This window comes from Pectinophora gossypiella, chromosome 22 (assembly GCF_024362695.1).
Source record: "Pectinophora gossypiella chromosome 22, ilPecGoss1.1, whole genome shotgun sequence".
Taxonomy (NCBI): domain Eukaryota; kingdom Metazoa; phylum Arthropoda; class Insecta; order Lepidoptera; family Gelechiidae; genus Pectinophora; species Pectinophora gossypiella.
Genome location: NC_065425.1, coordinates 2,490,205 through 2,501,380, shown reverse-complemented (window position 1 = coordinate 2,501,380; position 11,176 = coordinate 2,490,205).

Here is an 11,176-nt window from a genome sequence, read left to right as displayed (position 1 = left end):
GGGTTCACAAAGTAAGTTTTGTGATTTGTCCTAGATTCGAACCCCGGTCCGAATCATGAACCCAACGCTTAACCACTGGATTTCAGAGGTCGCTTTATTCTATGACCCAAGCCTGCTAGAAACCAGTCTAACCAGCTCTTTATAAAGATTGCCTCCGTTTATATTAAAGTGACATTGAAACCAGAGGAAATTCCTTCGATTGCCGTAATGGTCGAAAGCAGATCGCTAGGCTTGTAAAGCGTTTAAGCGAATTATGTCAGATTAAAGATAATGCCTTACTCTGCAAACTGCTGTAGATCGATCAAATTCGTTTAGCTTTTGTTTCTTCGAAAAAAATAACGTAATAACTCATTGACTATAATTTGTTTATTATCTAAGGTATTCAATACACATAGTCATTAAAGGTATATGGGTCGTTCTTCTTTTTTATCGACAATGATCTGTCCTTCGTTCTGCTTCTGATAAGTTATGTTTTAGAATTTTATTTCATGTTTTGATTGTCCAAAAATATAGTTATCTTATTATACTCAAAATACAAGCAAAATACTAATCGGTTCCTCAATTAGTTATTAACGTAGCTTGATCGTTTTTCACAAAATTCTGTGACAGAGTGGTAAATTGAAATGCTGTCTCCGATGAAAAGGGCCACTCTGTCACAATATTTTTTGGAATGCGCCTGCAAAGAAAAGTATGTTACCAAGATAAAGAGAACCACTAAATAGTCCTCTACAGACACATCTTTATATGATGTTTTAAAATATTTATTGCCGTTATAATTTTAAAGATGTTAAATCCGATAAATCGAGAAAATGTCTTTTTATTGTCGATAAAAAAGAAGAACGACCCATATGCCTATTGCGACATATAAACAATAAACTTAGAAATCTGTGTACTACATAGGTAAATCATATACATATAGGGTGTAATACGAATTTTTTTACTAGACAAGTGTATGTTGCTACTAGGTATATTCGATATAATTACAAAAATACAAACTAAAAATATTTATAAAAACTAAAAATAAATAAAACATAATATCAATCTCTTTTTTATAAATTTAAACAATGTGTAAACCATTAAATTAAAATAACTAAAAAAATGTGTTGAGTGAGGCCCTTTTGTCTCAGGACGTCCACCACCACCTTATGATCATTACGACGAACATTCGTATTAGCTTTTTTTGTAATTGGTTTGTGAACATTTTAAATCAGAATCAGAATCATTCAGAATCAGAATCATTTATTCAACGTAATTATCATGGATAAACTTGTTGAAGGTCAATGTAACATTTTGAATTTACGTCATTTCGCAAGGTGTTATGGCTGAGGAGAAGAAATGACAAGAAACTGCAACTGCAACACATCTTTTAAATCAATGAGGGTACATTACAAGTTATTTAATAACTAGAGGAACACATTTAATACCAGACATGTTTATCATTTAGGTAATCATTAATCTTATACTAAGCTTTTTTACATAAAGTAAGCTTCACGTGAGCTTTAAATTTATTCTCTGACAAATGGTGATATTGTCTTGTTTTTGTGTGTGGCGTCCTTTTAAAATAAATTGTTTCTATTTTATTCTATTCCATTAATAATTATGGGTGGAGGATGTGTCATGCCTGGGTGTAGTGACAGGGGTAATCATTTGTACCCAGAAGCAGGGAAGCTCTTGTATCTCAGGACGTCCACCACTACCTTATGATCATTTCAACGAGTACCCGTTTTGCTTGTTTTGCTATTGTTTTGTGAATATTTTAAATGGTGATATTGTGTTGTTTTTGTGTGTGGCGTCCTTTTATAATAAACTATTTCTGTTCCATTCTATTCCATTCTATTCCATTCCATTCCATTTTATTCCATTCTATAACATAATAATGGGTGGAGGATGTATCGTGCCTGGGAGTAGTGACAGGGGTCATAATTTATATCCAGAAGCAGGGATAAAACTTGCTTATGTCTGTTATCCATGAAATTGAAAGGTTATACGAAGGGCCACGCCATCTTTTTTTTTTGGAACGTGTCTTGGAAAATCCCTATTTATCTTGATGTAGGTTTTAGTATTTTGTATTATTTTTAGAGCTCTGGCTGAAAATCGGGGTCGTATTTCCTCCTATGTGAGTCGATAGGTACCCTTTTTTAGATAAAAGTCTTTCATTTCAAATATGTTCAAATTTTAATATTAATAATTTGATACAACGTCTTAACCTAAATAAAGATTGTATCTATCTATCTAACATAACATCACTGTATCCCGGAAGGGGTAGGCAGAGTAAAAAAAGTATAGTTAATTTTGACAAAGTAAAACTCATGAGAAAAGCGAAATCTTACTATTAAGTAAGTCTATTGGGAAGGAAATTCTCAGCAGTTCAACTGGTAAGACTACTGGGAATTGAGGACTACACCCTGTTGAAGTATGTTGAAGTCCCATCTAATAGGGGGCAACCCTATTGCCTTCAACTAGACATGAATTTTTGAAACCACGTTATATAATTTATCTGTGATACAAGCCCATAAAGTCGAATGCAGTGGTTTAGATTTCGACCCCAATTCGGGCGTTCTCTGATGGATTAAAAATAAAAGAGAATAAGTTGCTATATATCAACGGACAGTCATGAGCAATATAATGTACCCACTTTAGGACTCTGTCGCACATATATATTTGACATTTAGTGAGACGTACAGTTCGATTTGTCAAAAAAATTAATGTGACATGGTTCCAAAGTGTACACATATTAATGCTCGTGACCGTACAACGAATACTCAGTAAAACTTCGCGACGTCTTCATAAACAGCATTAAAATGCCGCAGGTCTTGTCTAAGCTCTATAAACACACAATCACTTGCTCGACTCACCTTCTAACCCACTTGCAAGTATAATATCTTATTGGCTCCCACATTACACTGGTGGCATAGTGCTGGCAAGTGAAGAAGTTATAGTATCGATATTTCGTACAGATGTCGATAATTTATTCGATATTAGTATAAGGCAAATTGGAAATGTCCTTAGAAAATGTTCAGTACGATTTACTCTGACTGAACCAACGTGCGTGTATGACACAATTGATGAATGTGAAGGAAGCAAGAGAAGTATGTCAGGATCGAAGCTAATGGAATTCCATAGTCTCTCCTTACCCCGGTGGGAAATAGGCGTGAGTTTAAGTATGCAATTTGATATTTGCGGATATAAACTACACAAATCACATAACAATATTGCTTTCTTGGGTGAATTGCTTTGCTTGGATGAGTTGCCTTTTTAACCACTCTAGGTGTCGTGCATATAAAAGTAAGTGCACAACGCTAACAAATGTCAAAATGACAATATTGCTTTTTTAGATGAATAGCTCCAATTTCGCTTTTCAGAATAAGATAAAATATAATTAAACGTCCAGTCTTATAGAAAAGCAGATTTATTTATTAACGTTCACATTTATTTATCGTACCTAATGTGCCTAGGTAACGACCTACACATGTGTGAATATTACACGTATTATGTAACGACATAATACGTGTAATATTGTAACTTTATGTAAGTATATTAATCTCTTATATTGATTTGCCTCTGAGGTATACATTGGAAATGAATTGTATTTAATTCAATTTCTCATTCATTTTTTTTTTTAATGTTTGTTAAGGATCTCTCAATGCGTCTTATCGGGGCTTCGGGGGATGCTAGGGCTGGTAGTTATTTCTGTCAGAGAATTAGCCTGGCGATTCAGAGGGGTAATGCTGCCGGCCTGTTGGGGACCTTGCCTCGATGTGACGCATTGGAGGAGGTGTTTTATTTATAAGATATGTTTGTTTTGTTTTTAATTGTTTGAATAAATTGATTTCTCATCGTTCAAAAATAATCGACAATCGATAAAAAAATATCGACCATAGTACATCACTAGTAGTAACCTGTTTCACAAGCGCAGTGCAAGATGAATGTCAAAGTGCTCATCTATGCACTGAAAAATGCGTTTTTTTTTTCCATATCATCGCACAATGTGATGACAGAAAATGAGTCTGTATGTCATTGGGTTTGTGGACAAATGGGTTTGATGGCGATCAAGGTTCCGTGTTGCTTTCAGTAATGTTGTATGTGTTATTATTGTTAATGGCCCCGATTTCTGCAGACATCAAATTTTGAGTTATACCCGTCATTTTCTTATCTGCCTGCTGTTAATTTTAAAATGAATGAATAACGCTGGTATGCAATCCGTTTGACGTGTGTTGTCAACTTAATTTGTCGGATTATTGGCCAGTATAAAATTTTGGGAAGGTTTTTTGTATTTCTGCCAAAAATTGACTTGTTTTCTATAAATTGTATGCCTGTTGATTACCCGTCCCTTTCCCTTTTGGTGGATAAGAAAATGCAGGTATAACGTAAAATAAATTTAAATGGTATGTACTGGAATCAGCAACCAACATTGTTTCATTATCTTAAATTAATGTTTCAGTAATCTTACAGGATCGTTACTCAACGGTCGATCGAGAATAATTTAAGAGCCACGCTCTTTTCAGTGTAGCCTTCTCGATTTTTGTCCCATCATCAGCTGGAAATCGTCTACTGCTGGACATAGCTCGGAATTTTTCTGAGTGATCAGTTGAGGCAAGAGAAGATCCGCAGACGATTCATTCATTCATTCATTCATTGGGCGGGGACATTCTTGTCTATGAAACACCAATTATTTGACGTCTTCATAAGACACGACGATCGCGTTCTTTTTAATTTGTTCCATGTCATCTTGCAGGACAAAATCAAATCACAATATCTTCCTAGCATTACCCCGTTTTTCACAGGGTCCGCTTACCTAACCTGAAGATTTGACAGATCCGGTTTATTACAGGAGCGACTGCCTGTCTGGCCTTACAGCCCGCGAAGGGAAAACCAGCCCGATACAGATTAGGTCAAATACCTCCGAAAGCGCATTTCTCGGGTATATGGGTTTCCTAATTATGTTTTCATTCACCGCTGAGCACGTGATAATTATTTATTATCCAAACATGAATTCGAAAACAAATTCGACTATCATTGGTTTGGGCCTGTGATGGATTCGAACCTGCAACCTCCAAGTGAGAGGCAAGCGTTCTACCAACTGGGCTACCACGGCTATCAAATATCGACTAATGATGTAATGAGAACCTCTTTATCATGGGAAAGCTAAAAATCTTAGTATGATCGGCTAATTTATCAAAAAGATAATTATGTTTGTGTGCAGTATTTTACGTATATTAATGATAAATGGTAAAATATACAATGCCGGCGACTTCATAGCCACTTGTCTATGGAATTTGAGAAGCAGTAGAGCTATTGTAGTTATCTGTTTGCAAGAGTAGTAAAAGAGAGTGGAGTAGAACTGGCAACGGCAGTTCTTATACAAAACTCGTTTTAGGGCCTTTTCAACCTGTTTCTTCTATTACGTTTGTTAATTCAAATTCATATTCAAAAATATCTTTATTCAATAGGTAACATAGTTACACTTTGAATCGTAATTTTTTACATAATTAACGAACGTCTCATCCGCCTAAAACTACTGCAGCTTCTCACAACCTGTATAGCCGGGGAAAAGAAGCTGCAAGAAAAACCACGGCACAGGGCCCTAGAAATTAAAAAAAAAAATCGCCACGTCCCTTTTTCCTAGCATCATGGAAAATTCTGTAGGTTCACCCGCGTTGGTCTAATAGAAAGCTCGGTGAGTGGGTACTTAGTTCATTATAAGATAACTGTACCTCTGACTACCCCAATAGTGAACATAGTCGTAAGCTTAAATTATGTTATGTCACCCGCGGTACCCAAACATCAAGATGCTAAATGAATGACATATGCTTTCAAGTTGTCTTTGAGGTCATTCCATAAGTTGTACTCCGGTAATACCTAGATAAACGTGTCTAGGAGATGCTTGCAAAAAATGCCTTCCATTTTCTCTTTAATGTTAAATACAGCGCCATCTATGAATTTGTTTGGTACTAATAGGAGTGAACGAGAAGGTTGAAGAGAAAGTTGCTTTGAAATTACTTTCGCGAAGCAAGTAGCATTGTTGAGTAATAGTTCTTTATGTAAATGCTAGATGGCGCGCTTTTCGGTCAGCATTTTTTATTAAAAGAATGTCCCGTTGAGATAGTCTGGGAATTGTACTATAACACTTCTCGCAGACCCGAGTCTGTCATCAAGAAACTAACTAAATCGTGTTTTATTTTTATTATAAGTACATATGTACATACACTACACAACAGCCTCCGTGGTCTAGTGGTTAGAGCGTTAGGCTCACGATCTGGAGGTCCGGGTTCGATTCCCGATGGGGACATTGTCGAAATCACTTTGTGAAACTGTCCTTTGTTTGGTAAAGACTTTTCAGGCTTGAATCACCTGATTGTCCGAAAAAGTAAGATAATTCCGTGCTTCGGAGGGCACGTTAAGCCGTTGGTCCCGGCTTTTAGCCATAAAAACACCTCCACCAACCCGCAGTGGAGCAGCGTGGTGGAGTATGCTCCATACCCCCTCCGGTTGATTGAGGGGAGGCCTGTGCCAGTTTATATTATGTACATACACTACAGCCCATATAATGTCCCACTGGTGGGCACAGGCCCTCCCCATAATCAAGCTTTTTTTTCTGACGTGACTTATTTATTGTAGATTTGCCACAGATGGCATTAAGTACTTGGCCGGAAAAACCTTAATCAACCGGAGGGAGTATAGAGCATACTCCACCACGCTGCTCCACTGCGGGTTGGTGGAGGTGTTTTTACGGCTGATAGCCGGGACCAACGGCTTAACGTGCCGTCCGAAGCACGAAACCATCTTACTTTTCAGACAATCAGGTGATTCAAGCGTGGAAAGTCCTTACCAAACAAAAGACAGTCTAACAAAGTGATTTTGATGAGAAAATACCTAACATATAAATCTAATTCCACCCAGCACGATCACATTCTATACAGGGTGTTAAAGACATCATAACGAAAACTTTGAGGAGGTTATTCAGACCATGGTTCTGATCAACTCAGAATCATGGTCTGAATCATTCCCCTCAGAATTCGTTACGGTGTCACTAATACCCATATTTATGTACTAGTATGGCTTCTTGTACGGGGTGTAAGTGACATCCTAACGAATACTGAGAAGAATGATTCAGCTCTTTATTCTGAGTTATTATTAAATAGAATTTTCCATCGCTTAATTCCATAGGATTCAAAATAATTTAACAATAAAAAAAACATGAATTATGCGACGGCCAATTCTATTTGATATTAACTTAGAATCATGGTCTGAATCATCCCCCTCAGTATTCGTTACGATGACACTAACACCCTATATAAGCAAAGGGTAAGATTACATTACATTATCAAAGTTTGCACAACTTCTTGTGCAAACTTTGCAGTCGTGAAATCTTGTTTAAAATACAACTCTGATGTGAGTACTAAGTAATTTACAAAATTACTACTGGGAATATTTTGCTTTACATGTCTGATCACGTTCAAGCCAAATGTAACGAAGTTGTACTTTCAAATTGAATTGTCGACGTTTCGAGGAACATCCCTTTTGCCTTTTCGTTATTGTTTTGTGAAAATTTGAGGTGATTTTATTGTCTTGTTTTTGAGTGTTGCGTCCTTTTATTATAATAAATAATTAACATTGGCCCCGATTCCTGCAGACACCTCCTAATTTTACTTTAACTTATACTTGTCATTTTCTTATCCGCCGAAAAGGAAAGGGACGGATGATTGACAGCTCTTAATTTTAGGAAGAATGAGTAAATGAATTAATAACCCGGGCAAATCAAAAAGGTATCTCGCTGGTAAGCAAACCGTTTGACGTGTGCTGTCAACATAATTTTGTCGGATTATTGGCTAATGTAAATTTTTTAGACGGTTGTTTTAGATTTGTGCTTAAAATTGACGTGTGTTCCATAAATTTTATGCTTGTCGATTACCCGTCCCTTTCCTTTTCGGCGTATAAGAAAATGACAGATAAAACTTAAAATAAAATTAGATGGTGTTTACAGGAATTAGCACCATTCTGTTCTATTTTTTACTTTGTAAAGGCTTATTGAGTGACTAATGGAACAAAAGGTTGTCTGAATCAAATATTATCTCAAGTATGATTTTATTTGTGTAATTATTAACAGTGTCACTTTGTGAGATTGTCTAAGAACATTTACAGATAGGTCTAAAAAGTAAGTTGATTCCTTCGGAAGGAACTTTTAAGTCGTTCTTCTTCTAACGTGTGGGTTGTGAGGTGGAGTACCAACCTCACCAACCCTGGTGTGAGGGTTATTATCGAGCCGCCAAAGGCCCCTGAGGTGGGTCATCTAACGGCTACTTACTTACATCAGTGAGTAGTAACCGGGACCAACGGCTTAACGTGCCTTCCGAAGCACGGATCGTGTTACTTTCAGACAATCAGGTGATCAGCCTGTAATGTCCTATCCAAATTGGGGACCACACCCACGACCTCAGGATGGTGAGCCCAACGCAAAACCACTGGTCCACGGAAGTCGTTAAAGTCGTAGTATACGTTTGAGTCGTTACTCTCGGGCTTCTAGACCAAGCACCTCTACCAACTCTCAGTGTGGGTGGGATTGTGCTCCATAACCAATCCAGTTGATTGAAGGGAGACCAGGTACAATTTTTAGTCTCAGTTTTATAAAGCGTATCCGTTTTGAAGTTTTGTTGAAGAAAAAAAATCAAAATGTTTTTTTTTAAAAAAGAAGTGTCCGAAGTTTTCACTGTTCACTTCAGGACCCCGATATCGACCTCGCCGGCGTGGTCGACGACTTCCCTCAATCAGCGCTCGATTAATTCTTTCGAATATTTTTCAGACGACGCCCTGAGCCGAGGTTCGCGCCCAACTGGGCACCTCAGGCGTGTTGTCTTAAACGTTGTACCGAGTGAGAGCCTTCAGCGCTCCCCATTTGTCCGGCCAAGTAATTAATGCCGTCTGCAGCAAATCTACAACAAGTCACGTCAAAAAAAAACATTTTCATCTTAATTCAACAAAATATACCTTTGTAGCTAAAGCAAACTGTGCCTGAAGACTTTTTCCAATACCACCCCATAAATTATAAGTTTGCCATCAAATCCCATGCGGGTAGAAGCCGGAGAAACTTGAATTACTTTTTGTTTGACCGGCTAAAGGTGGTTTGGAAACTCAAATTCTGTTTCAACTTAGGTCCTTTTTTTACAATTGCCATAAAAGGTTTCTCAAAGGAATCTGGTTGCGTTAAACTACGGTTATTCTGCTATAAGTAGGTTAAAAGTTTTATTTTGCTTTCATAAGGTATATATGTACGAGTTATTACCTATGTCTTGCGCCTGTCAACTTATAAAAGCAATTTCCTTTAAAGTTGTGAGTCTGTGGTATTGCTATAAACATAATAATATTGTGGGACCAGCATAGTATACACGGAATAGAAAAAAGAGACGAAAAGAGATGGTGTTAAGTTGAGTGATAGAGAGAGAAACAGTGTTATAAGACAGAGCTTCCGTGGTCTAGTGATTAGAGCGTTAGGCTCACGATTTGGAGGTCCGGGTTCGATTCCCGATGGGGACATTGTCGAAATCACTTTGTGAGACTGTCTTTTGTTTGGTAAGGACTTTTCAGGCTTGAATCACCTGATTGTCCGAAAAAGTAAGATGATTCCGTGCTTCGGAGGGCACGTTAAGCCGTTGGTCCCGGCTATTAGCCGTAAAAACACCTCCACCAACCCGCATTGGAGCAGCGTGGTGGAGTATGCTCCATACCCCCTCCGGTTGATTGAGGGGAGGCCTGTGCCCAGCAGTGGGACGTATATAGGATGAAGACAGAGCTTAGATGTGGTGTAAAAGACGATATGGTGACTAAGATTGAGAAGGGAATGTTAGGTCGGTTTGGACAAGTAGAGCGGATGAAGGATAATAGAATTGCGAAAGCGGTATATAACGCGAAAGTTGACGGTATGGCTGGCAGAGGAAGACCTAGAAGGACTTACATTGACCAAATTGGAGATGTCCTTAGAAAAGGTTTAATATGATCTACTCTGAACCGGCGTGCGTGTACGAAGCGATTGATGAATGTGGAGGAAGCAAGACAAGTGTGTCAGGATCGAAGCAAATGGAATTCTATAGTCTCTGCTTACCGCGATGGGAAATAGGCGTGAGTTTATGTATGTAAGTATGTAGGAAAAGAGAATGGAAAACTAACGCGCATTTTGTATGAGAACCTCTATCGCCGCACGGTGGATTATGCTTGGAAAGTATCAATCAGATAAGACAGTTAATCCTACGACCGGACATATATGAAGAAGATACTAAAGTTTTTAGTGTTCCTGTGATAAGGAGGGATCTTCTTACAAACAATCGACAATCGCGGAGTTCCGCGCATCGTAAAGTTTGCGGACGAGTGGAGTGCAAAATTGAAGTATGAACTATTTGCTCATACTTCGCGCTCACTAGGCCCTTCCAACGTCTGTCTTCTATTCCCTGGGAATTTACAGGGTGTTAATGACATCGTAACGAAAACTTTGAGGGATTCAGGCCATGATTATGAGTTGATATCAAGTGGTATTTTCCGTCGCAAAAGTACGGAACGAAAATTATAAAAAAAAAAAACACAAAAAAATATGAATTTTCCGACAGGAAAATCCACTTAGTATCAACACAGAATCATGGTCTGAATCATCCCCCTCAGTATCCGTTACGGTGTCACTAACAGCCTGTATATACTAATTGCATAAAAACATAATATATATAATTATAATTATCAACTGCTACGCCTTACATCGATCTCCCTATCCATCCACAGGGAAGGCCCGTGCCCCAGCAGTGGGGACGTTAATGGGCTGATGATGATGATGACACCTTACATCGTAGTATTACGGGTTCGTATCCTGGCTCGGACTTTAAACCACTGAATTGGACTTGAATGTTTTTAACACGTGGTGAATATCATACGGTTTCCAGGATTTGCGCCCCGTTAATGGCAATAGGCCCGCCCCTATAGCTCGCTATGGTCCCATAGCTGGCTATGAGTGAGTGTATGTGTTATCATCATCAATTTAAGAGCCATGCTCTTGTCGGTGCAGCATTTTCCATGCCACTTTTTTAGGGAAAAATAGGGTAAGTTTCCCTCTTGCCTTCCGCCCCGCAGTACTCTGTCTGACGCAAGTGGGATGGCGCCCAGAGTAGTCTATTACAAAGCCATACTAGGGGTGATATTA